At 36.9% G+C, this 26,176-nt stretch overlaps 1 protein-coding gene and 1 pseudogene across 3 annotated transcripts in view; both read right to left on the bottom strand.

Moving 5' to 3' along the window:
- The window catches only part of Slip1 (SLo interacting protein 1), a 285,185-nt gene that overhangs the window by 158,635 nt on the left and 100,374 nt on the right, over positions 1-26,176 (bottom strand). The window lies entirely within an intron of this gene.
- On the bottom strand, positions 7,495-25,028 carry LOC147907873 (uncharacterized; annotated as a pseudogene).

A 26,176-nucleotide genomic window follows, 5' to 3' on the forward strand; every position in this document is an offset into this window, starting at 1 on the left:
ACACGAATTGAAAATCATAAACAATTAATCTCTCGTCAACTATCGCGTTTTGATACGATTTATAATATTCTGGATTTATAGGAGAGGTATATTACAATTTATTACAATTTATTAAAACTTATACGTTATCTAGAACGTTCTCATGCCTCCATGCCTCTGGATACACGCCTGACGCCGAGAGTCGAAAGGCCGAGAAAGCATGTTTCGGTTTCTCGGCGCTCGCTTGAGTGAAACAGCAAGGTCTTCTCTCTCGTTCTTATCGCGCCGAGGCAAGCAATAAGAACGTAGTGCAAAAAGGACAGAGCGGCAAAGGATATAGTTGGCACGCTTCTAACTAACCAAGTCACGCGAACACGGGTTCATGCTTGTTTGCTATCGATTGCGCCAGGCCGCCGACCGGTGGCGCTGATCGCGTGCTGCAAGCGATCCGGAAATCGCATCACTGGTCGCAATACGTTTTTCTATGTATTTTCTTTGTCACAAATTTATTCATATGTTTATACATATGTTTATACGTACGTTCATATATACGTTTATACACACGTTCATACATACGTTTGTACACACGTTTATACATACGTTCATATATACGTTTGTACAATACATATGTTCATACATATGTTTATACATATGTTTATACGTACGTTTATACATACGTTTATGCATACATTTATACGTATATTCAAACATACATACATACGTAATACATACGTAATAATAAATACATTATACAAATATACTTTTATTTAAAGAAAAACTTTTACAACCACTAGTTACATATCTTCAATATATTTTGTAACGCGCAATTCTTAACATGTTGTCTGCATCGCATAGTATTAGTAACATTTAAATTAGATAAAGATTCCATGTTTCGTAAACTGCATCCAAGGTCTCGATGTACATGCGTTCATCGTTCAGAAGCAAGTTTCACAGCCACATTCGTTTCTCGCGTCCCTTGACATATACGACAGCATCATCTTCAAATACAGCCATCGTAATTAGGCGTTTCGCCTCGTTGTACGAGACCATCCCATCCTCTCATTGCAATCCATGGTGATAAGCAATTAGGAAGCGCAAGACCTGTATGGCAAAAATTTCCATGACACGGAACTCGTAAAAATGTAATGCGTGAGAACGATCCCTTGTTTCAACACCGCCACTTCCTTCACGATAAATTTCTTGTTAACGATGAATCCTTGTTCCACAACGGTATGGTCATGTCGAGCAATTTTTCGAGACTCACCTCACTCTAGTTTCCCTCTCTCTTTAAAGTTCTAAATACATGTTGACGTTACAATTTACATGATCTTGCAGACTACATTAGTCAACGAATTATACTGAGCGAATTATACGCGATCGTGTATATGAGACAATGTTGTATTTACGGACACATTCTCCTTGCAGTCAAACTCTATGCATACATCTACAGTGGCACTTTCGACGGATTCGTTTTGTCGCGAGCAATCAGTGACCACAAAAGGTCTTTTCCGATGAATGAGAGCACATTGAGTAGTGTTTCGAAGCAATCGATTCCATAATATGCTCTACCAAAACGCGCGTACATATCAAATAGAACGGCGTATCTCTTTTTGCCAAAATTCAGATTTAAATCGTACGGAAAATGCTGAATTTAGATAAAGTTTCACGTTACTCAAATTACAATCGTCGAACACGCTAACATCTCGTGACATGATATTCTTTCGACCGGTCTGCAGAGCAAAGATAATGTATTGAGGGTTCTCAAGCTGAGTCAGTGTTTTAACGGCCCATAAATGCTTGATTGCTCGTATTCTGTAACAGAGAATACTCGTACAGATCCCACGAGCGAAAACTGCTCAGATAACAATCGCTTTCCAATGCTCGCAACATTGATAATTTATTGATTTCGTTTAACACAACATGAAGCATCCGTCACTGTACTTTAAATAATTCAACCTCAGTCTCCCTTACAGGATTTCTCACCAAGCAATTATAATCGTTGCGCGCTAGTATTAAAATCAATTCGTGGCGAGCGTTGACTATCAGGCGTTTGTAATCTTCGTAAAAACCCAACAGCATGCTGAGCGGCACGCAAAAATTAAAATGTCCTTCCTCCGTGTCGGATCTAGTTCCATTTAGCATTCAGCACAATCAAAGCTTTATCGTACGTCATTGACACGTAATTCTTGAGCGTGCTAGTTATGCCCACGTTTCTGTTGTTAATCTCTACACCGTTGAGTTCATATCAAATTTCATCAAACATGAACGCAATTATTTACAAGCGTCGTTGGCATCTGATCGTTTTTCTTTTTCATCGTCAATCTTCCTTCGACGTAAAGAAAACGGTAACGTGTACAAATCCTGTTGCTGTATGGGTATTCTTATCTCGTCGCTGTACCCGAATGTTGTATTAGCGAGTTGTACGTGTGAGTCTCAATCTTGACGATGCAGTCAAAGATCGATATATATCATCGGTAATATTCAAGATATTAATCATCTCAAAAGTTGTGCACCGCAAATTCCAAAGATTGTAAAAATTTAACGTTCGACGCGCTGAGTTCCTTCTTGCTGATGCAGTTGGATGAGTGAGTGTTATTGAATGGTGATGTCACCGGCCTTGTAAAGAATGCGTTATCTCTCCGCTCCGTTCAATACGAGTGTCTTACGCTCGCGTTATCGCTATCGCTGTCGCACGGTTGTCGCAACAATCTGACGGTGATCTTTCCGCGAAAACCGAACAATCGTCCGTTCTGATTGACGACGCGTATCGATCCATAATGCTCCGTGCGGTGATCGGCAGATAAATGATCTGCGCGGGCCTTCCCAATATCTTATATCCCGGCGGCACGCTCGGCAAAAATTCATCGTGTGCGCACCTTTATCGTTGCTGTACCCGCGATCACGTTTCACTCTACGCAAATTTAAGATCATTATATTGATTGACATGTCCGATTCGTGCCATCTACATGGTCGCAGTATACATTTCGAAGAGAATCCCAATAGCGATCCAATGCTATTGGACTTGTCTAAGTTTATTCTGTAGACGCATTTAATCTCACATCTCATCGTGTAGTAGTTTGCACGGAGTTTTATCGGATATTCCGCACCCTCGTCGTCATTATTGTTGTTGTTGTTGTTGTTGTTGTTGTTGCCGTGTGCTGCATCATCGGACGCGTCGCGATGCGGATGCAAAATTGTAATCAAATCGTTTTCCGTAAAATTGTACGTTTCAAAAATTCATTTATGTCTCGCATAAATTTCGCTTTGTACGAACCCTCGGGAATTGTAATTTCTGCGTCTTTGCCGAAATAAAATTTATTGTTCGATTCGTTTATATTCGATATCGTATGATAAGTCTCAAAAATCGCCAGGCCAAGCTCGTAATTGCCGTCACTCAGATCTATGGCGGGGAAGTAATTCGCCGCGAGGAGGCTGCTCTTCGCACTTAATGTATTATAAATGTCAGCGACATGACGGAAAAAACATTCGACCAATACTGAGCCTTCACGGCATCTCATCGAGCCTTTTAAATTCACGAGCATTGATCGTTCGTAGAAACCACAGGCACATCTATTCGCAGAAGCTCTGATCGTACGTCTGATAAGACGTGCGATTGTACTCTATTGTCGTAACACGAAATATCGCATCAGTTCCTTGGGCGGTCGAAGATTACCGAAACTGTCAAAATACACGATGCGGTTGTTCCTCTTTGTGTACGCTACTTAGTGAGATCGGGTCCTGTCGCATCGTTCAGATTCACGATATCGCTTTTATTTCGACGCGCGCCGCTTGTCAATAATGCATTACGCATGAAAACACTTCTAAAAACGGTATCCGCATACGTCTCGCGAGCACGTCCAATTGCACATTGGTAGTTACACCCGAGGGCATTTTTATTGTCTCTTTGGCGTTTTTCTTGCTACGCCCTTTGCGCGTTTGTAGAGGCTGAGATACAGTCCGAGTCCGTATTTGTGCGGAGCGAGATACAGTCCGCGGCCCTGCTTCCATCGTGACGTTGCTCCTCGAGTTGACGTCACGCGGATTTGCTATCGTTTGCCGCTTCGCCACGCTGGCTCTGCCAATCAAGGATTCGAGCGCGCCCAACATTCGCAGAAAAGGTAACGCGCCGTCACGTTTCGCCGTCGGCAGTATCCGTTTTTTCGTTATCTTTTTCCTCATTTGTCTTCTTCTTCGGTTTCATGCCCATGCCGATCTTGGTCTTGGCTTTCATCGCATGCCCAACGGCAGCAGTGGTGGCTCTATCGCTCAGAGCCAAATCTCTCGTGGTGATGCGTCCTAGCGCTTTGGCGAGTACCTTGTCCGCCGCGCGTCTATTGGTGAGATCATTGTTCCGAGAATACGTGATGTCATGTTCTCGGCACACCGCGTCCAGTGGATTTATGCCTGTGTCACCTTTAGCTAATCGCTTCATAAGCCGGACCGCAAAACTGGTCTGGGATATGTAACTCGAAAGGAAGCGCGTTTATCGCTCGATTTAGCAGATCGCCGCGCGATGCCGACATTCGCTCTTTCGAGATTAACATTCATAAAATAGATTTAATGGAATAAATGTATGTATGGCATGTAGGTGAGAAAACATCTAGAAATTTTATGTTGCTAAAAATTATTCGAGAAAACTTCCAAATGATCTTGAAAATCACCTTTCTTTGTGAAACATTAAGATTGTAATCATTCTGCATGTGCATGTTGTACATATACAAAAATATTAGTTAAAACAGCAATTCTTGTTAATCACAGCACACACGCGCGCACGCGACGCTAAAAGCGTAATTCGCTCGCTTCAATCGTGAATGCTGATTTTCAGGTCGCGCATGGCAATTAAACCTGGTTTGGCTATCTCCGTTCGAAATTGCCAATCGCTGCTTAAATCGTGAGGTCACTTAAAATTCATAATTTCAACGAGTCTCAGGCGATTGATAAAGGGGCCTTTTGTTCGGGCAATTGTATAAAAAGCCAGATTAGGCTGTGATTGGTCCTAGTCAACCGCCTTTGAGACGCTCCGTTATCCTTGTCGCTCCGCCAAAAGAAAGCCGCCGAGATTCGAGAAGTAAAATTTTCCTGTAAAATAAGGAATATCAATTTCCTTCCGGATTTATTGTTAGTTCATGGCGAATGTATTAATTTTAGAATTTATTACTGTTTTTTTTGTTTGTGAAATCATCACCTTTGTGAACTGCGAATAATAAAAATTGTAACTAGTTACTTGAGTATTCGCTTTAAAAGTCTTTTCACTCGTGACTGTCTTTCCCACTTAAACTCGCTCTCTCAAACACCTTTATCTTCGATGCCGGACCGTCGATGTGTGTTCGCTGCCACGGCTGATTGTAGTGCTTGTCGCACGTTTGAACCTCCAAATTCGTCTTCATGTGTTCCGGAAGCTTGTCCCACACGTAGTCGATATAGTCACCGTACACGCGTAAAAATTCGACCTTCGGTATATACTGCAGCTGCTCGGCGCTCAAGTCCTGAATGTCAAAAGGATGACACAGCGCGAGTTATATTTTGTTATTGCGCGACTCGTGGATTCACGCGCCTTTAAATAGGCGGTCGAGAACGCACAATCCGTAGTTTGAGCATGAAATTCGTACTCTGATGACGCGTCAACATCATGATATCACGAAATGCGACGCAAAATCGTGAATAATGGGAGGCGGCGTGGAGAAGCGCAAGCACGGCGAAATACTGCCGAATACTATACACGCGATTATTTGCAGCCTGTCGAATTGCGATAAAAACCAACGTTCTCGTAAGCTTGATCGAGAACTCGAACGGCGTACGTTTCGAGAACGTATACGTCTACTAAAAATCGTTGCAACAGCTAAAGTGTCAATATCTCGAAAATTTGATTACGTCTATCACGAAGTCGGCTATTTTACGTTCTCCAATAACAGCGACGTCGTTCCACCGAGGTGCGTCTAAATTCTATTTTTATTTTTGATGACATGCACATCTTTGTAATATGCGACAAACAGGATGCAGTGAGAGAATATTTTTCAATGGATCGCCACGCGAATGTCGACTGCTTCTATCTCTGTCAGACGTACGCGAGGATACCTAAACTGATACGCGACAACGCGAACCTGTTAATCCTGTTCAAACAGGACGTACCAACTTGAAACAGGTTTACAATGATCACGTGAACACCGACATGTCCTACGACGAATTTTGCATGTTGTGCCGCGACTGTTGGCAACAAAAAGTATAGATTTCTAATAATAGATAAGGATAGTGCACTTACAAATGATAGGTACAGAAAAAGATTTAACGAATTCGCGATAGCGTAACGTGACCAGTTGTTGTCGATACTTCGCCAGAGACAAACATGGCAGATGTGCGCGAACGTGAAAAAATAGTGAAGAAGATCGAAAAGACGAGTTGATTCGTAAGAAACATCGCGCTCTGAAGACCGATAGAATCGAGGAAAACTATTCGTTAGACAGACATTTTAAATCTCTTATCAAGCCACTGCGATTTTTTGTTGACAGTCTCGGCGTGCGCGCGACAAAGAGAGAATTGCGCGATGATAACGTAGAGTTTGCCTCGTGAGAGGAAGGAGGAGGCGAAGAAGGAGGAGGAGAAGCAAGAGGAGGGAGAAGAAGCGAGTGAGACGTTCGACTCTGCGTAAATCCGAATAAAATCGTTTGTACAACCGATAATCTTCACTCTGCGTGTCAAAATCATACTGACGATAGAGTTGGAGAACGTTTTCGAAGTAACGGAAGACTTGCTAGCGACGAAGGTTCAAAATCAGCTGCAAACGTCGAGAGGCGTTACGAGCCGGCTTGGGCTTACTGGGTCAAAAGTATATTGAGACTGTCCTAAGGGGAGCGCAAGATAAAGAGAGCGGTATATATTACGTGTACGGCGTTTACTTACACAAGGATGTTTGGCAATAAACGTTTCGACGTGGATGACATGGACAACATAATTATCGACGGCGTACGATACACCCGATCTATATGAGTTGATTTTCAAAAGAATTTCTGACGATCTCCTCTATATGGAAGACGATAAGCACAAGTATAAGAGTATGCTGCTGGCGACGAATGTGCACAAACACAAGTATCATTCGCAAGATCGATTATTAAACAACAGAGGATACAAGTACAAACACATAATCGTGCCGTTGATGTCGATCACAGTTAAGAAATCTGGAAAGGGATTATCTCACGCAATGACAATGAATGACAACGCGATTACGTGCACGGGATGATCCCAACGAGTTGGTGGATCGTCTACGATTGCTCGACGTCTACAACGCTTCGCACCGAGCGGGCAACAACGTTCACGACAACGAGATGCTGTCTTCGAAGAACTTCGCGAAGCAGGTCTTATTATAAATTAAATCGCGTATTGATGAAACGGATCAGTCGAGTGACGCCAGCGAGAAAAAATATATTATTTTCTTGTATCCTGTGTATTACGCGTTCAATTATGAAAAAGAGCTTTGACGAAAAGAGAAAAGTTATTAGGTGTTGGAATTAATTCGTAGCGTTTTTTTAATGAAAGAATGTTATTTATTTCACATGAGCATTAAAAAATACATTAATGAAAGTACTTCCCATCACTTTCTACTACTTTTGACCATCTTTCGGGCAGTGAATGAATACCGCGTCGGAAGAACTGTTCATCTTTAGATGAAATCCAGGAATCGAACCATTTTGTACAATCTTCGTAAGATGTGAACTTCTGCTCGCACAAGCTATGAGCTAATGATCGAAACAAGTGGTAGTCGCTAGGTGCAATATCAGGAGAATACGGCGGGTGCGGTAGCACTTCCCATTTAAGTGTTTCCAGGTATGTTTTTACCGGTTTTGCAACGTGTGGGCGAGCATTGTCGTGCAGCAAGATGACTTTATCGTGTCTTTCGAAGTATTCCGACCGTTTTTGCTTCAATGCACGGCTCAAGCGCATCAGTTGCCGTCGATAGAGATCTCCAGTAACGGTTTCATGCGGTTTTAGCAGTTCGTAGTATACATGACACTCTTCTGATCCCACCAAATACAGAGCAGGAGCTTTGAGCCATGGATATTGGGCTTTGCCACTGATGTTGATGGTTCGCCGGGCTTAACCCATGACTTTCTGCGCTTTGGATTGTCATAATGGATCCACTTTTCGTCACCGGTAACAATCCGATGCAAAAAACCTTTTCTTTTCTGCCGTTGAAGCAGCAGTTCGCACGTGAGAAAACGTCTCTCAATATCCCTTGGTTTCAATTCATATGGGACCCAATGTCCTTCCTTCTGGATCATGCCCAAACTTTTAAGACGTTTTCCTATTGTTGAGAAGTCAACTTCCAATGACGTAGATAATTCTTTAAGTGTTTGACATGAGTTTTCATTGAGCAGTGCCTGCAAATCGTTATCTTCAAATTTTTTCGGCTGACCAGGTCGCTCCTTGTCATCCAAGTCGAAATCACCAGCTTTAAAACGTGCAAACCATTTCCTACACGTTTGCTCAGCCAGAGCATGTTCACTATACACATCCACTAAAATACGATGAGCTTCAGCTGCACTTTTGTTCATATTAAAGTAATGAAGCAAAACTCCCCGCAAAAACACTTTATCTGGCACAAATTTTGACATATTCAATGAATTATACAGTATTGTTATTTATGATTTCAAGAAAGGTTATGTACGGCAAATGACGTCCTATGATAGATGTTTACAATGTATACAGAACTATAGGTAACAACGAAATAGTGTACTGCTTGTGCCATCTCTTGTAAAACGCTACGAATTAATTCCAACAGCTAATAATTTCTAGAGACATCGAGGAATTGTATGCTCTGGCGAGAAGAAATTTTTCGCGAAGACGCGTCATAGTTCGAGGATACGACGATCTGCGACAAACTGATATCATCGACATGCGCCCTTACTCGAGTTTCAACAGAGGCCATCACTTCATACTCGATGTGCTGAGCAAGTACACGTGGGACGTGAAGAGCAAGAGCGGAAGCGAGACGGCTGATGCTATCACTGAGATAATTTGAGAGAATGGAAGATATCCGAAAAATTTCCAAACGAATATGGGGAAAGAGTTTTACAACGCCGATGTGCAGAAAATCTTTAAAATCACGACATTAATCAGTATTCCACGTATTCGTTGAAAGCGTCGGTGGTCGAGCGGTTCAATTGCACGCTCAAGAACGACATGTGGAAGATGTTTACGCTCAACGGCAATTACAAGTGGGTCAACGAGACGCTGCCGCGTCTCGTGTCATTACAACGCGCGCAAGCATCGCACCATTGGCATGCCACTCGCCTAACTCCCGCGAAAGACTATTGGCACAGTGTACAGCGCAATAAAGATCGCGGGTCCGGCAAAATTCAAAGTAGGCGATTCGGTACACGTGAACAAGTTCAAGACGATTTTTAAGAAGGATTACACACCATATTGGATCACCGAGATGTTTACGATCGTTAAGGTGCAGCGTACGAATTCCGTAACCTATCTATTCGAGAACTATCGCGGAAAATCTGTCGCTGAAGCGTTCTGCGAGTTGCATTGATACTCATCCAGATGTGTATCTCGTGGAGAAAGTACTGCGCAGGAAGGGGGACAAGGTGTACGTCAAGTAGCTGGGATGATTCGATGAATCGCACAATTCGTGGATACACAAAAACAATGTTTTAATAAAATTTTGATTCATATATTTTGTATAGCAACTCATAATATATCACACCCTTCATGTCCCACCAGATGCGTAGCATAACTTTGCTGTGGATGTTGCGTTTTGGCATTGATGCAGTGTAGGGCTATTCTGGATACACATAATGTTTTCTCTTTTTAGGATTATCGTAAAAAATCCACTTTTCATCACCAGTCACGATTTTCACAAAAAAGATTTTCTATGCTGTACTTATTGTACAGATGCTGTACAGATTCAAACAGTTCTCAAGACGATCATTTTTGTTTTTTTTACTTAATGCATGCGGCATCCACTTTCCTTCCTTCTTATCTGCCGCAAACGAATTGAAATATCTTATTGAGTTACTCCAAGTTCTTTTTGTGTTTGACATGAGTTTTGATCGAGTAATGCTTACACTTCATTGTCTGTAACCTTCTAAGGCGCTACGTTCTCTATCGCTAACATCAAAATCATCTTCTTTAAATGCCTAAACCAAAACGTATTTTTGAATACAACATTGTCTTCAAGAACAGAACAAATTAATTCATGCTTTAGCAGCGCTTTTTTCTTGATGAAATTCGTATCGAATGCAGTGTTGAATAAATTGCTTGTCGCTCACCATTTTCAAACTATTTAATTTTATGGTTATGTTTGCAATTGTGTGAAGTCAATTATTTTTTTTGATAGTACACATTAAGTGCCATCACATATCAAAAGAGCGCGAAAATATTTGAATTCTAAGTTTGAATTATACGTTACACAAAAAACGCTTTAAAACTTATTTGTATACCTAATATAACAAATATATCAATATAAGTATATAAACGTGTAAAACATCTTTATTATCCCTTCCATCTTCGTTTTGGAGTATACAGATATGAAATATGTATATAAAAAAATGATTGATACATGAAATGAAAAATAGTAGTAATATATGATATTTATACATAAAACATAATAGTAATACTTACATAAACGTAAAAAATATACATGACGAAATTATATTGATAATAATACATAACAGTGACATGTATGTAGAGAAGACCGGGGCTAATAGATTTATTTTTCAATTTCGAATTTTTATAGACAAAATTAAGAGACTTATCGAAAAAATGAAATCTATACTAGTTACTACATACATTTGACTACTTAATAATATTTTAATAATAAGGGGAAACTGATAATTAATATGAAAAAAATGCATTTTTCTAATGCATTCCATCTGATTCAACTAACCCCGAGACCAGGGTAATTCGACTAAGATTATAAAATAAAGATTAATGTATTTTAAGTTACATCTTTGGCTATATATTAATTTGCTTCACAGGGTAAACAATACTTCTTTTTGCAAAATTTGTTCATTTTTTGCAAAAACACATCGAATAAGCCTAGTTTTTGAGATTGGACATGAGGGAACTAAACTTATAACTTTATCACTGAGGAAAATCTCTTTAAAGGAATAAAATTTTGAGTAAATATTATAAGAATCATCACTAAATCAGTCAGTTCCATGCTGTGGTTAGTCTACTATCCATTCTACTATCCCCATTCGTTCATTTTTTTAAAACATTATATGATAACAGAGACACATAACAGAAACAAAAAAAATCTGTTAGATTTTATTAAGTAAGAACTACACTTACTATTTAAGTAGAAATCAAATATCTCAGACAATCATTATATATGACAATCATTATATATGATTTTGGTAAACCAAAAACCTTAAGAATAAAAATATTTACATAGATGTATGATTTTTTTAAATTATGGCATAACTTCTATCATAGATGTGTTCGCAACAAGATGTTACAGCAAATTTAGCGCTGTATGCTCAGACATGTTTACGCATGTCTCGCATGTTTTATTTTTAATGTAGCGTCGCTTATTCTACTTCTATATTCAACTGTCCCCGGTCTCCCCTACACTGTATGAAAATATTAAAAAATGTAGAAAAAACATACATGAAGTACAAATTAAGATAATACATAAGAAAATAGTAATAATAATAACACACATACACGGTATAAAAATATAAAAATGTAAAAAACATACACAAAGTGTAAATTACCATAATATTAATACATAATAGCAGCATATAAAACATATATTACAAGGGTATCTGCCAATGTCCTCATGGTAACATCTCCGTCGTGTTGGTATGACGTATTGTATCATTTGTCATCGTATGGACTTAGAGCGATTTTCGATTTGGATATCGTATACATTTGTAATTTAAATCATATAAACGACTGACGACGAGTCATTTCGATCTCTTCGTTCAAACACTGCGTGTAATCATCAAATGTTATCGTTCGCGCTACAACGTTATGCTTTACGCCTTTCGCTTTTTTAGTGTCCTCTTTGCTGTCCACTTTCACCGCGTACATCTTCGCTTTGAATCCAACGTACTCGGTCATTATCGCATCGTTGTTTTCATCCTCCATCAGACTGGGTACTTTTTTGTTCGCGAGAGGCATGCCGTACGCGTTGTCCATTAGATAATTGCTCGTGTCGAATCTAGCGATATCGTGTTTTTATAATCCCGTAAACATCCTCGCACTCTATGTGAGACTGTGTCGGTGTACATAATTTTACATTTGTCGTGAAACAGTGATAACATACAAGCAGACTTTCGAGTATACACATACTCACGTAAATCGTCTTGTTGAACTTCACCTCGAGTTTGTGCAGTTCGATGGCGATCAAATTTTCCCCAAAGACACTACGGCTGTGGAAATTCGGTTTTGCGATCTTTGCCTCCGTACGCTTCGTACCGAACGTTTTGTTAATAATTTTACATCGACATGGTAGCGCACATTCTCCATGGTTTTGCCGAAAACCGCGTTGTTCATTAATTTATTTATTTACAAATCAGCCTCGATGAGGCCGTAACTTGCGACACTTTCACGGAAATTTTCGAAAATGTCGGCTAATAACAAGACATCGGTTTTCAAGTACAGATCAATGTATTCGCCGAGCGTTCGGATGGAGAATCGCTGCCATACGTTCGCGGCGTGAGTGTAATCGCTGTCGGATATAGTATTGCCCGTCAACAAATTATAAAATGATTCATGCGATGGAAAGCGTGTCCTGCAATTTTTCGACGCAGTCAATTCGTACGGAAAGACATCTTTACGAGTCAGTAATTCAAATTCTTCGTCCGTTGAAAATTTGGAAACGTATAATTTTTAAGTTATCTTTATCGAAATACGCCAATTTTTCTAAACTAATACTGAGAAATATAAATAAATCTATAAAACGTGTATTTTTATACAATTTTTCTGAAAGTTTTTTTCATTTTTGTCTTTAGTGCTACCATGTTTTATGAAGGAAATATACTTTTCTTTGGTTATCGCTAGCACATTTACTTGTCCTTCGTATGCGGTAGCAATTTCCTTAATTATTAAGTGCGCGTCATAGCCCGATAAATTATGAAAAATGACCGGAATGTATAATGAATTTTTATAATTTAAATCACAGTTTTTTTGAATGCGCTGGACCACAGTATCTATCAGTGAGATGGCAATGATCGCGTACCCGCGTGTCCGGAGCGAACGGTTTCTCGCAGATGTGACAACGCGTCACGCCTTCCACTGTTCTTTCAATAGCGTTTCCATGAACACGGATATGATATTTTTAACACGATGCGTCAAGTTTTGGAATTGTCGTGCGAAACATGCTATACAGTCTTCATCGCGATGGAACTGATACGATGATAACGTCATCGTACGAGCAACGCACGTAGTAGCCCACACTACATACTTCGTGCTGTTAATACGTGTACGACGACGCATCTTTCTTCTCGGGTTTTGTTTTCCGTAGAAACGCATTCCAAGTCAACGTAGACGATGAATGGGACGCATTCCTTGTTACTATAATTTCCAAATTCGAGCCATTTGTCTTCGGCAATCAGATGGCGCAGTTGTTTATTTTCCCGCAGTCCATTGTGTGCGACTGCAACTTTTCGCTCGTACTGAAGTAGTGCAACCATCTGGAAAAAAACAAAAATTGTTATTATTATTTATTAGTAAGAAGGAAAATTATAATTTTTTTATGTGTACTTATCGATCGCAAAAAAATTTCTTGTGCTCCTTTTTCGAAAGTTGCGAACTCACGAGACGAGACAGATTTTTTATCCACGCAAAGTGGCTGAGACTGTCGTTGCGTGGATCTTGTAGATACAGCATGTTAACGTGTTTCTCCTTCTTGTCGGTAGAGGAAGGACCTGTTTATTCTCGATGCCGTATACATTGATCGACACATCATTCAATTGTTCGAACTTTTTAATATTTTTTAATGTCATTGAAAACTCAATACCCGCAAGGTTTAACACTATCATGTAATGCGGATACGATGACTCTCGCTCCTACTTTTCAGCCGGGTACAGAACGGCAACCACTGACCATGCGAAGCATGCATTGTCCGTCGTACGCACACTGATCACCGCTCGCTTCGTCGTTATTTCCCGCGGCATTTCGATGTGGCATCACGCGCATGGGATTTAATTTATTCACATTAACAGTTACGTTGAGGATTCGCAATAGCGCCCGCCCGCTGTCGCGTTCCTGGAATTCTTCAACGAAAGCTCGTACCACTCACGCAAATCGGTGCATCGATATATCTCAATGTTCTTTGTAATTATGCTCTTATTAGCACGTTTATCGTTCGCAAATTCGTCGTTGAACGCGTTCATTTATTGCGGTGTTCATTTTCACATTACCGTGTCTTTCTCGCACACGCTCCAGCACTATTTCTCTCGCGTCTTCCAAAAACCGTCGCGACTCCATGTGATTAGAATTTATTATAGCGCTCGTCAATATACGGCTTTTAAAGGCGTCAATCTGCCTCCAGACGAGAGATCTTTCGTCGCTACTCGCGTCCTCGCCACTCACGTACTCGTCAACAATGTGTACGAAACGTCGAACCAATTATGTCTTTGCACCTGCGAGTTGCACGATCCTTGCCACAGATTGTTTATGTCCAACAGCGAGGCGCGAACGCTTGGCACGACAAAATTCTTCGAACTGCTCGATGCACTCGTCACATCGTTGCAGTCACGCGAAACACTCTACCAGAGTAACGACCTAGCCGCACTGCTTCAGCAATTCGCGTTGCACTCGATCATGAGTTTCCATGTCTTTTTTTTCTATAGTCTTTAGATCACACTCATGGAGCACTTGCACGTGACTCATTCACATACGTTGCAGCCCCGCGAAATAGAATGGCATAACGTTCTAATCTTTCCATTATGTTTGTTTGCGAAAGTGCACTGTTCACACTCAAAGCATTGATCGTCGTATCTATCAAAAAATAATTTTAGTGTAAAATCGCGATCACGAAACTTTATCCATATATTGTTAATAATCAGCAGTTCGACGCACTTTTCACCACCCGCGAGAATCTTAACGCATATGCATCAACGCTGATTTTTATCTGTGATTTTCTTCCAATAATAATCATCCTTTATTATATTGACATTTCTATTTCACCAATGTCTCTTTTCATACTCATCGTAACATTCGTTTCGTAACTGTGGGTATACTTTCTGTCGCGCGAATAAAGACCACTCAGAACCGGGCTCTCGGATAACTATTCCATGTTTCTCATCATGTATATCTAATTCTCAATCGCGTAGGAATTGTACCGACGATATTCGCACACCTATGTCTCTCTTTTGCGGATTACTGAGAATATACAACATATTATCTAAATTATAGTCTTTATTGTCTCTACGGTCCTCCATCATCATTCGTGCATTATCTCCTCAAAGTCTACTTCCAAGTCTTCTTCAATTTCTATTATAAACACCTGATTTCCAATATTTTCGACTATGTCGGCTGTATTCTCGACGTTCGCACGGTGGTTAACATACTTTCCACGCTGCTCTTATTGCGATTGATTCGACAGTCTCCCAAGGCACTAATTGAGGTGTCAAGCACTTATGACCTATTATATATTGCGTTACGTCCAGTAGACTCCAAGATTTCTCCGTTTCGTGAAAATTTCGGAAAAAAATAGTCGTTAGTACAAAGCGCGAACATAAAACTCGAGTGTTAACGGTCACCGATTAGCGAGCGTGACAATATTCAAAAAACGTATCATTAAAAAATCTTCCCAACGATACTGGAAACATAAGCAAAAACAGATCCTTAGAATCGCCAGATCCACGGCAATAAAATTTACGACAAAGGTACAAACCATGTAGAGAAAATTCTATTTATACACGATCGGTTCAGTAAATACAAAATTTAAATATGGATCCTGTGTAGATAAAGACTCATCAAGGATCTTATGTAGATAAAGACTCATATTTCCAAACGTGTAAAAGCAAGTTGAAGGGCGTTTTCTCGTCAACAATAGGAAGTTGATAAAATAAATGAGGGATCACAAAGCGGTGCTTTTAATTTTTTAGATTGTCGATCGTAAAATTTAAGTAAATACTTTTTAGACGAGAGAACGCATGTTCAAGTAATAAAAGAGAAATCGATGACAAAAAAGAGTGCGTTCGACTTGGAGTACTCGCCTTTGTACGAATATCTGCACATCCTGCCTTCCACATTTACTGCAGAAGAGTTATGTTTAGCAGTCGAAAAACATCGGCTTTTTTTAACACGTCGCGACATGTCACCGATCTGACAATGTATAACAGTGTACAAAGCTTCTTTCATTCAATCATAAATGTTAGTTACGATAAAACATGGATTGAGTAAAAGAATATATATGTCGAAAATCAATCGAGCGTAAGGGCTACTGTCCCTTGTCGCTAAGTTCGCTAAGTCCATCAAGCCCATCATCATCAAAGAAAAAAGTGAGATATTGGGAATGTCTTGGCGAAAAAGCATCAAAATCACCAACGTATTTCTCATCATCAACATCATCAATGTCATCAAAATATAAGCCATAAGGTCGCGTTTAGGGTGACTAGTGCATTATTCGTGCTAATGCATTATTCTCTGCTGAAAAAAGCGAGTGATAAAAAAAGTTTTTATTCTCTTTTTCCAGAAAGCGCTGTTAGCGATGTCCGAGCCACCGATCGCATTCGAACGCTGTCGATCGCAAAAAAAATATAATAAAATGAGAAAAATCAGTAATAAGACGTGAATAAAAAAAATTCTGTCGCATCACTATATATGGACTTTATTTTACTACCCATGCCCTGCGCGCTAGTAAAAAAAAAAGAAAAAAAAACACAACGTATTGTGAAAACTAAGTTATAAAAAAAGATAAAGGAAAAAAAGGATGTCGTACTCTATCGTCGCGCTCTATCTTTTTCTAACATGCGAGCCTTTGTTACTGATGCATTTTTGGCGAGGGCGGCGGCGAGCGGCGGGTGACAAAACAAATACGGAACGCATAGCGAAACGTCATCACGCGTATCATGTAATTCATCGACCGGAGTCAATAAACATAGAGTCCTAGTTATCATTGTAAACAGTGATGCCAGTGATCGGGGACCTTCCCCGCGCCTACGAGTATCCCCCGCCCTCCGCTTCCCCTCGCCTACGAGCATCCCCCGTGCCCCGCGCTCCCCTCTAGCTCCATGAGTTAGAACCGACCCTATTTTACTATTCACTTGATGTATGTTCACTTTGAACTGGCACCTTTAATAATATATCAGTTATTTGGTAATATATTATCAGATAATCATTTAAATTTTTAAAGATTTACATTTTTGAGAATACGCTTTATTATGTATTATGTATGTTCACTTTGAATTAGAACCTTGAATAATACATCAATTACTTTTCGTGGTAATATATAAGATGTTTCTTAAATAGCGGACACTAATCATATAGCAATATTCCTAATTGAGTCAAAAAGTCTTCTTTTTACAACTTTCGCAATAATTAACGAAATATTAATGTCTAAATATTGCTGAATAAGCGCGTATCCGGCTGCCCAACCATTAACTATCACGAAAATTGCAAAATGGTAGATGACTTTTTAATTCAATTTTTTATCAGGAGTAGCATTATATGATTCGGCAATCGTTTACTCGGTAATCTTTAGAAATTAATAATAGTTCATCAATCATTGCAAAAATTGTAAAATGATAGAATACTTTTCGACTCAATTTTTAATCAAGAATAGTCACTATATGATTAGTACCCACTATTTAAGAAACACCCTATATTGTTAGATAATCATTTAAATTTTTAAAGATTTCATTACATTTTTGAATTGTAGATTTTTTTTTATTTTTATGACAGCTTATGTTAAGGTACAATGTTGATTGGTCATCGTGATCGGCGATTTGGCGTCGTCGTTATCGACGACAATCGATTATGTTAGTATATAATATAATTAAATGTTTTGTTGCTGACGCATTTAATTTCACACTAGAGGCGAAAACAAAATTCTTTTCGGTATATTTACTTTTCGGTTAATTCTTTTTTTATTACTAAGCATGCATGCTTTTCGTGAAGAATCATTTGGGCTTTCCATCAACGCCAATTACTTTGGCCGTGAAACTGACTAATTGTGTTTGTGTTTGCTGTTTAGTAGAATTGACCACTTATGACAGTTAATCATTGATTGATATTGATAGTTAATCACCGATTTGATTTAATCGAGTTGATGAAAGCGGCTCTTTATATACTAGTATCCAACCCAATTAATAATAGTTTTAATTTTTCTTCAAAGATATTCTTATTGAAGGTCTTCTTAATCCAATCTAAATAATGGCAACTTTAATTCTTTGTCAAAAATTATTATTCTTCGAAAAAAATTAATGTATTAAATGAAAAATTAATTAAGATGCTAAAATCTTAATTAATCAAGTTAAATTCTATCAAATTAAAAAGTAAAAAACACAAATCGTATTGTCTTTTGTTATTTACTTAACGCTAATGATGTGTATCAATCGTATAAAAGATTTGATATCAACAAAATTGGCGTCAAATTAAATTCCATGTAATTTGGATACCAAATTATATAAATAATATTAACTTTAATGATATGTACCATTCCTTTAAAAAATTTAATATCAAGAACTAGCGCAAAGTTAAATCCCTTTTTTTTATACTATGTCAAATTAAATAAATAATGAATATGAATCTAATGATACGTTTCATTTGTATAAAAGAATCTACAATTGTGGCCCCAAGTTCAATTCTGCTATGAAAATCAAAATCCAAGTGATACCTACTATTAATTTAATTATTTTTCCAGATACTATTTATCCAGATATTATTTTTAATTTTTATGAAGTGAAACCTAAATATACGTACATTTTATTGAAGGATCTTCCTATTCCAATCCAAATGGTTTAAATTTAATTTAAATGAAATTATTATATCACAATTCATTCACTTTTCTCTTCCAATTAAAGTAGTGGTTATTTAATTCTTTTTCAAAATATTATACAAAATATTATCACAAAATTGCGTTATCTTATTCAAATAAACATCGGGCAAATCTTCAATGTCCAATGTTTATCTGCCTTTTCTAAAGAAAGATCTCTCTCACACCTAATAAATAATTCTAGAATAATCTAAACTTTTGACACATAGATATAAAGAGTGGTAACATATATGATATGACAAATAATAACACGCAATGTCACGACAAATTTCCATTTTCTTTTCTGTGTAAAGGATGTACTTGAGATTCATCATTTTTTGCTGTAAAACAGGTAACGATTCTATTCTCATACATTTTGACTAGAAGATATTAATGATAAGTTAATTTTTTAAATTAGAATCTGGAAATTCTTGTTCTACATAATTCGCAATGACAATTGGCGCTGCTACATTGATGTACGATGCACCTTCACATGATGAAAGAACACGTTTATACATAGTTATATTACACGACGATTGAATTTAATGTCAGATATATGTAATTCTGCGTTTTAAGAATATTGTGAATTTACTGAAGATGGCCAGATTGTGGCCGAAACGTCTAATGTTTTATTAATGTAATGATAATTAAATATCACAAACATCTTGTGCGGTGATTTTTATACTCTTCTTTTCATAAGTTTTGATTTATAAACCACGTTCGTTTTTATTATATATTTTAAATAGAAAAATTTTTCATTTAAAAACACTTGGCGTTGCTAAATCAAGTAAGTAATTTAAAGTAACAATAAAAGTAATAAATTTCGTCTGAACTTTATACTGAATAAAAATAAAGTTTACTATTTATTTCTCTTTCATAAAGTACGAGTATGTCTTACAAATCTAAATTTATTTATTTTAGACTTAAAGTTAATAGCATTCACAATGATCATCATAATTTACATGACTCTATAACTTAATCGCATATATACAATACATGCTGGATACTTTAACTCTGGGAATGCTTTTTATTTTTCTTATTTTTCTAAATATTCATATTTTTTAATATGATTCTAATTTTTCTTATCAATATGCTTCTGGTTTTTGTTATTTTTCTAAATATTACATTTTTATTTTTCTTATTTTTCTAAATATTATATTTAGTTTACTACTATGTTATTACATCGAGATCTAGCAGCACCAAGTGTTTTTACATAAAAAGTTTTTCTATTTAAATTAAATTTTTTCGTTTTATACGGTTAACTCTTTAATTTTTTGTGATAACATTTAAATTGAGCAAGGTAACGCAATTTTGATAATGTTTTGTATAATATTTTGAAAGAGAATTAAATAAAACCACTATTTTAGTTGAAAATGTCTTTGAATGAATTATCATATAATAATTTCATTTAAGAGGAATTTAAATCATTTGGATTGGAATAGAAAGATCCTTCTAAGATACACTTAGGTTTCATTTTGTAACAATGCACCCTCCAAAGAAACCGCATTGTACCCGGCACCAACATCCTGCCGGATGCCGCCGCAGTGACCTCTGATCACTTGCGAGCGATAAGAGCGCGGTGCGCTCGACAACATTTAAATCTTAAAGCATAATTTACAAATTACAGCCGTTCAGTAAGAGCGACCGCAGACAATCGAATCGTACATCTTCCACTCGTATCGTAAATCGGCGGAAATCGCCAAGCGATGCTGTAACAATATGAGTGAGAGCAACAATCCAGTATAATGCCGTGCTTTTAGCATGAGAGATCTTCTTTTTCTTCGCCGCTTTTCCCAATCACCAGCTCTGCTCTTTACCACCAGCTTCGCAGCCTAGACCGATCCGCAACGCGATTCAGGGTAGAGCGTACTCTGTCTCCGAGCGTTCTCGGCTGCAACTACCGCTGCATCCCCACCGACCTAGGCACTAGACCAGGAGTTGAATATTCAGTCTCAGCTTCTGCTGAGTGTTCTCGGCCACCGACAGCCTACTCGCATTCCACGCCTCGCGAACACACGCCCTGCGCGCCTCGTCCGCGTTCGCGACAAACAATTGCTGGCTTATACCCGCGACCGCGAATACGCGAATCGGAACGCCCTCCGCTTCGCCTACGTTCAGCGAGCCCGCGAGACTAAATACTCGCGCACATATCTACACCTATAAGACCTGTAAGACACTGTACACACCATTACGGTTAATAAACATATTACTCTTTAGTAACCAACTGAGCCGATTTATACATATTCTCTCCTCGCCTGAACCTCTTTATTGCGCCCAACCGCCATCTGACTCCGACGAACTAGTCCGCGCACAAAGTCAGATCGTTTCAATTTCATAAAAATTAAAGATAGTACATTTGGATTAAATAATAATAAAGATAATATCATTTAGGTTCTACTTTTGATTTTAATAGTAGAATTTAACTTGGCGTCACAATTGTTGATATCAATTTTTTTATACAGATGATACATATCATTAGATTAATATTCATTATTTATTTAATTTGACATGGCATAAAGAAATGGGATTTAACTTTGCGCTAGTTCTTAATATTAAATCTTTTAAAGGAATAGTACATATCATTAAAGTTAATTTATATAATTACATAATTTATATAATTTATATAGTAATTTATATATAGTTATATTATTTATATATAATAATTTGGTATCCAAATTACATGGAATTTAATTTAGCACCAATTTTATTGATATCAAATCTTTTAAACGAATGATACATATCATTAGAGTTAAGTAAATAATAAGAGACAATACCATTTGTATTTTATTTCTCAATTTGATAGAATTTAACTTGATTAGCTAAAATTGTAGCACCTGGATTTTAATTTTTCATTAATTTTACATTAATTTTTTTTCGAAGAGTAATCATTTTTGACAGAGAATTAAAGTTGCCATTACTTAGATTGGATTAAGAAAACCTTCAATAAGAATATCTTTGAAGAAAAATTAAAATTACTATTAATTAGGTTGGATACTTAGTATTATGTACAAAGAGTTGTTTTCATCAATTCGATTAAGCCGAATCAATGATTAACTGTCAACCATAAATGTTAATTCTACTAAACAGCAAATACAAACACAATTAATCAGTTCCACGGTCAATTAAATAATTGGCATTGGTGAAATCGGCCCAAATGATTCTTCACGAAAAGCACGCATGCTTAGCGCTTTTTTTACCTTTTTTTAAAAAGGTAAGTTGGTATAAATAATAAAAAACAGTACCATTTGTGTGTTACTTTTTAATTTGATAGAACTTGATTAGTTAAGATTGTAGCATCTGGATTTTAATTTTTCATTAGATACATTCACTTTTTTCGAAGAGTAATCATTTTTGACAAAGAATTAAAGTTGCCATTACTTGGGTTGGAATAAGAAGACCTTCAATATGTCTTTTTAATGAAATCCGACAGGTCGCTTTTCACAAGTACATAATGGTCGCATTCAACTGTTGCGGAGCAGATCCATGAGCGCTCGCTGCTATTGGATGACTAGAAGAATACAGTTGTGTTTGCTGAACGTGACCAATTTTCAACACTTAATGAAGTTTGCTTCTGATTATAATCAAGACTAGATAATCGAGAATAAATTTGAATAGGTAATTGCGGCACTTTTGCGGTAGCCCAGAAAATTGAAGCAATATTGTTGCAATGTTGCAATATTGTAGATTGCAATGTAATATTGCAGAGATATTACAGAAATGTAAATTAATGATGCCTGCAATATGTCAGTAATATGCATGTAATATTCCAGAAACATTACGAAACTGTAATTCTTTAATTATTACTATAATAAATAAAAAGAAAAAAGGGCTACGAGCCTAAAAACGATCAACATAAAATGACAAACTGTATAAATGGTTAAAAAATAAAATAAAACATGAAATTAAAAACGTAAATTATAATTTGACAATCAGAAGGTGAACAAAATAAACGTTTCGATCGTTGTTGGATCATTTTCAATATGACAAATAAATTAATAATAGAAATGTAACGTAGATAAAACATAAGAAATTAAATAAAATTCTCATTCGGACCCAATATTAACTATAAAACTCGCTCCAAATTGAGAGGAAATCAAACAAACGATTATAGTTGACACAAATGTGCTCCTCCGAACCGTGTGTGTTTATAAGGACGAACATGTTTCTGTTAGCAAATATAAATTATAATAATAAATTAACGACGGAAGTAAATAAAAATAATAAGAAAAGTACAAATCGGGTCACAAACAATAAAAAGAAAGATACAAAACAAATCGCAAGTAATAAGTTAAAATTAAAAGAAAGAGGCAAAAATTATCTTTGATATTATAAGACAAGCACATAAGAAATAATAATGACGATAGAAAAAGAGTAAAATGCCGACATTCATTGTATATGTATAATGAGTTCAGAACAAATAAATTTATAATAAATACCTTATGTGTGTCAAAATGATGTGTTATCGATTAGGCAATGAGATGGGAATCGAAATTGATCATCTCTCTAGGAAGCTAAGAGATAAAGTACGACATATAAAGACAGGAAGGTTGAAATGGAAAAAAAGGAAGGGGAACATAAGAAGGAGAAAATAAAGTAGAAGGGAGAGAAAGTAGAGAGAGAAGAGATGGATAGGAAAGAGAAAGCAGTTAAGAAGGAGAAAGAGATTGGATGATCTGTGAGTAAGTATCAGGTAAAGATTCGGTATCATTTTGCCTATTAAGGCCCTGTTTTTGTCTTTTAATATTAAATTAATATTATAATATTATAATATTAAGTTAATATTATAATACTATAATAATATAAAAATATTATTTTTTAACATAATATTTATGTAGTAGTCTTTTAGTTTAACAGTCGTTTTTATGATATAATAATTAATATAATCCAGTTTTATATTTCAAATAAAAAAATTTATTAATCTATTATTTGACGGCCGTTAGCTAAATTTTATATTTATTTTGAATATGAAGTCAAAAGATTGTATAATATCAAGTATGAATACAATCAACACATCATTATAAGACGATAAGCAATTAAGCTGCTGAAAATGATTTATCAAAATATTAATTATGTGATCGATGATGTATTTATGCCTAATGTACACACAGGAATAAACGAGCGCCATTATTGATAAATTTCATATCGCCATTTTTTAATCGATTTTAATTGACTCGGAGTGGTTTCGAGTTGAAAAGAATCATTGCAATTAACTTAATTCGTGATTAACTTATCAAGCAACTATATTATTATGTTAATGTGTGGATAATATTTGTGGTTGATAATATTTGCTCTGATACACACATACATGCTTTATCCTTGGGAATAAATTTATCCTTCAGAATTGATACTACATTTATTGAAATATTTTATAGTTTAAATTGTTGCATAAAAAATTGTTTTTGAAGAACACATATCACTAGAAAAGCAATTTGTAGAAAAATTGAAGTTAGTGAGATATATGTACAGAAAAGTTTTCATTTTAGAGTTTTCGTAAAAAATTTATCCAATTACATTGCAATATTGTTGGAACATTTCGTTGCAATATTACAAAAAGCGGACATCTTAACATTGTTGGAATCTTGCAGCAATGATTTAGCAACGTTTCGCAATCACCATGCAATATAGCAATGTTTTAGTGAAATCATTCTGCAATCTTTCTGTGCTGTATGGGAGATAATTATATTTGTGCAGGACGGTTTGTATTTCTAAATAATTTCCTGGTACCTAAAATCATTTTTACATTATAATTTTACATTATAAAAAGGAGTATATTTTGTTTTTGTCATTTTTTAAATACTTTATCAGTATACGAAGTCTATTCAAAAACTATCGCGAATTTTGTGTTTTTTCAAAAATTATTTATTTATTCATGAATATCTATTTTGTCCCCTTCAAAGTAATCCCCATCAGATATTATACACTTGTCCCAACGTTTTTTCCAATCCTCGAAGCACTTCAAAAAATCATTTTTTGTGATCTTGTTCAGCTCCTCCTTCGATGCCGTCTTTATCTCCTCAATCGTAGCGTAGCGTCGTCCTTTCATGGGCCTCTTCAGTTTCGGGAACAAGAAAAAGTCACAGGGGGCCAGATCTGGGGAATACGGTGGCTGCGGCATCATTAGTGTGTTGTTTTTGGCCAAAAATTTGCGCACGATGTATGAGCAGGGGCGTTATCATGGTGCAAAAGCCAATTTCGCGGCGACCCGTTTCATGCCCAAATCATTGGTAAAAATCGAATGGCATGAGCCAATCGATATGTTTAGGTCCTCAGTATCTTCTCTAATGGTGATTCGACGATTGGCCAATACTATTTTCTTCACTTCATCAATGTTTTCGTCTGTTGTTGACGTGCTCGGGCGTCCGGTACGCTCTTCGTCGTTCACATCTTCTCGGCCCTCTGAAAACATTTTGTACCACCGATAAACGTTGCTTCGGTCCAAGGTAGCTTCATCATATGCCACAGTCAACATTCGGAATGCGTCCGCGCACTTAATTTTGTTTTTCACACAAAATTTGATACAGATTCTTTGATCCATTTTTTGGAATAGGCAAAAATCGAAGACGAGCCAAAACACGTGCAAGCAAAGCAGCTGTCAAAAATTAATTGAACATTCAAAATGGCCGAACTTGTCGGCATAAGTGAGAGACATGAGTACCAAATAACGCCACAAAAAAATCGAAAATCGAATATACGTAACCTGCGGAAATTCAAAATTCGCGATACTTTTTGAACAGACCTCGTATTATTTTAACTTGTACAGTTGTAGGAGATGATGATACGACATTACTGGTTGTTAAAATACGAGAATCGTTCGATAAGGTTATAAATCTTTATAAAATGGCGTAACAATCCATTTGATAACGTGATAACTGAAAATTCTTTAAACCTTTCTAGGCTAAATGTCAGCCAAAATTGATGTTCATGTTTGATAGCGAGTGAAAAATTTCGAAGTTGTCGCGCACAAAAACTTCGAATTGATTTCTCACTTTATTTCCTCACTTAATTTTGTATGAAATTCGTTTTTCATTTTTATACGGAAATTGCTTAATTTCTCACTCGCTTTAGACAATTACCAAATGTGAATAACGCATCAATTTTGATTAAAATTCTGATTTGATCTGGAAGAGTTTGAAGACTGATACTTTCCAGATGTCACGTCAAAAAGATTTACCAGACTTATGGAACGACACACGTAGTTTGAGTAATTTGTTGCTCCTGGATAAGAACGTTCCGAATGTAATGCAGTTGGATGATCTCCAGTAT

This window comes from Acromyrmex echinatior, chromosome 12 (assembly GCF_024713525.1).
Source record: "Acromyrmex echinatior isolate Ae372 chromosome 12, ASM2471352v2, whole genome shotgun sequence".
Lineage (NCBI taxonomy): Eukaryota > Metazoa > Arthropoda > Insecta > Hymenoptera > Formicidae > Acromyrmex > Acromyrmex echinatior.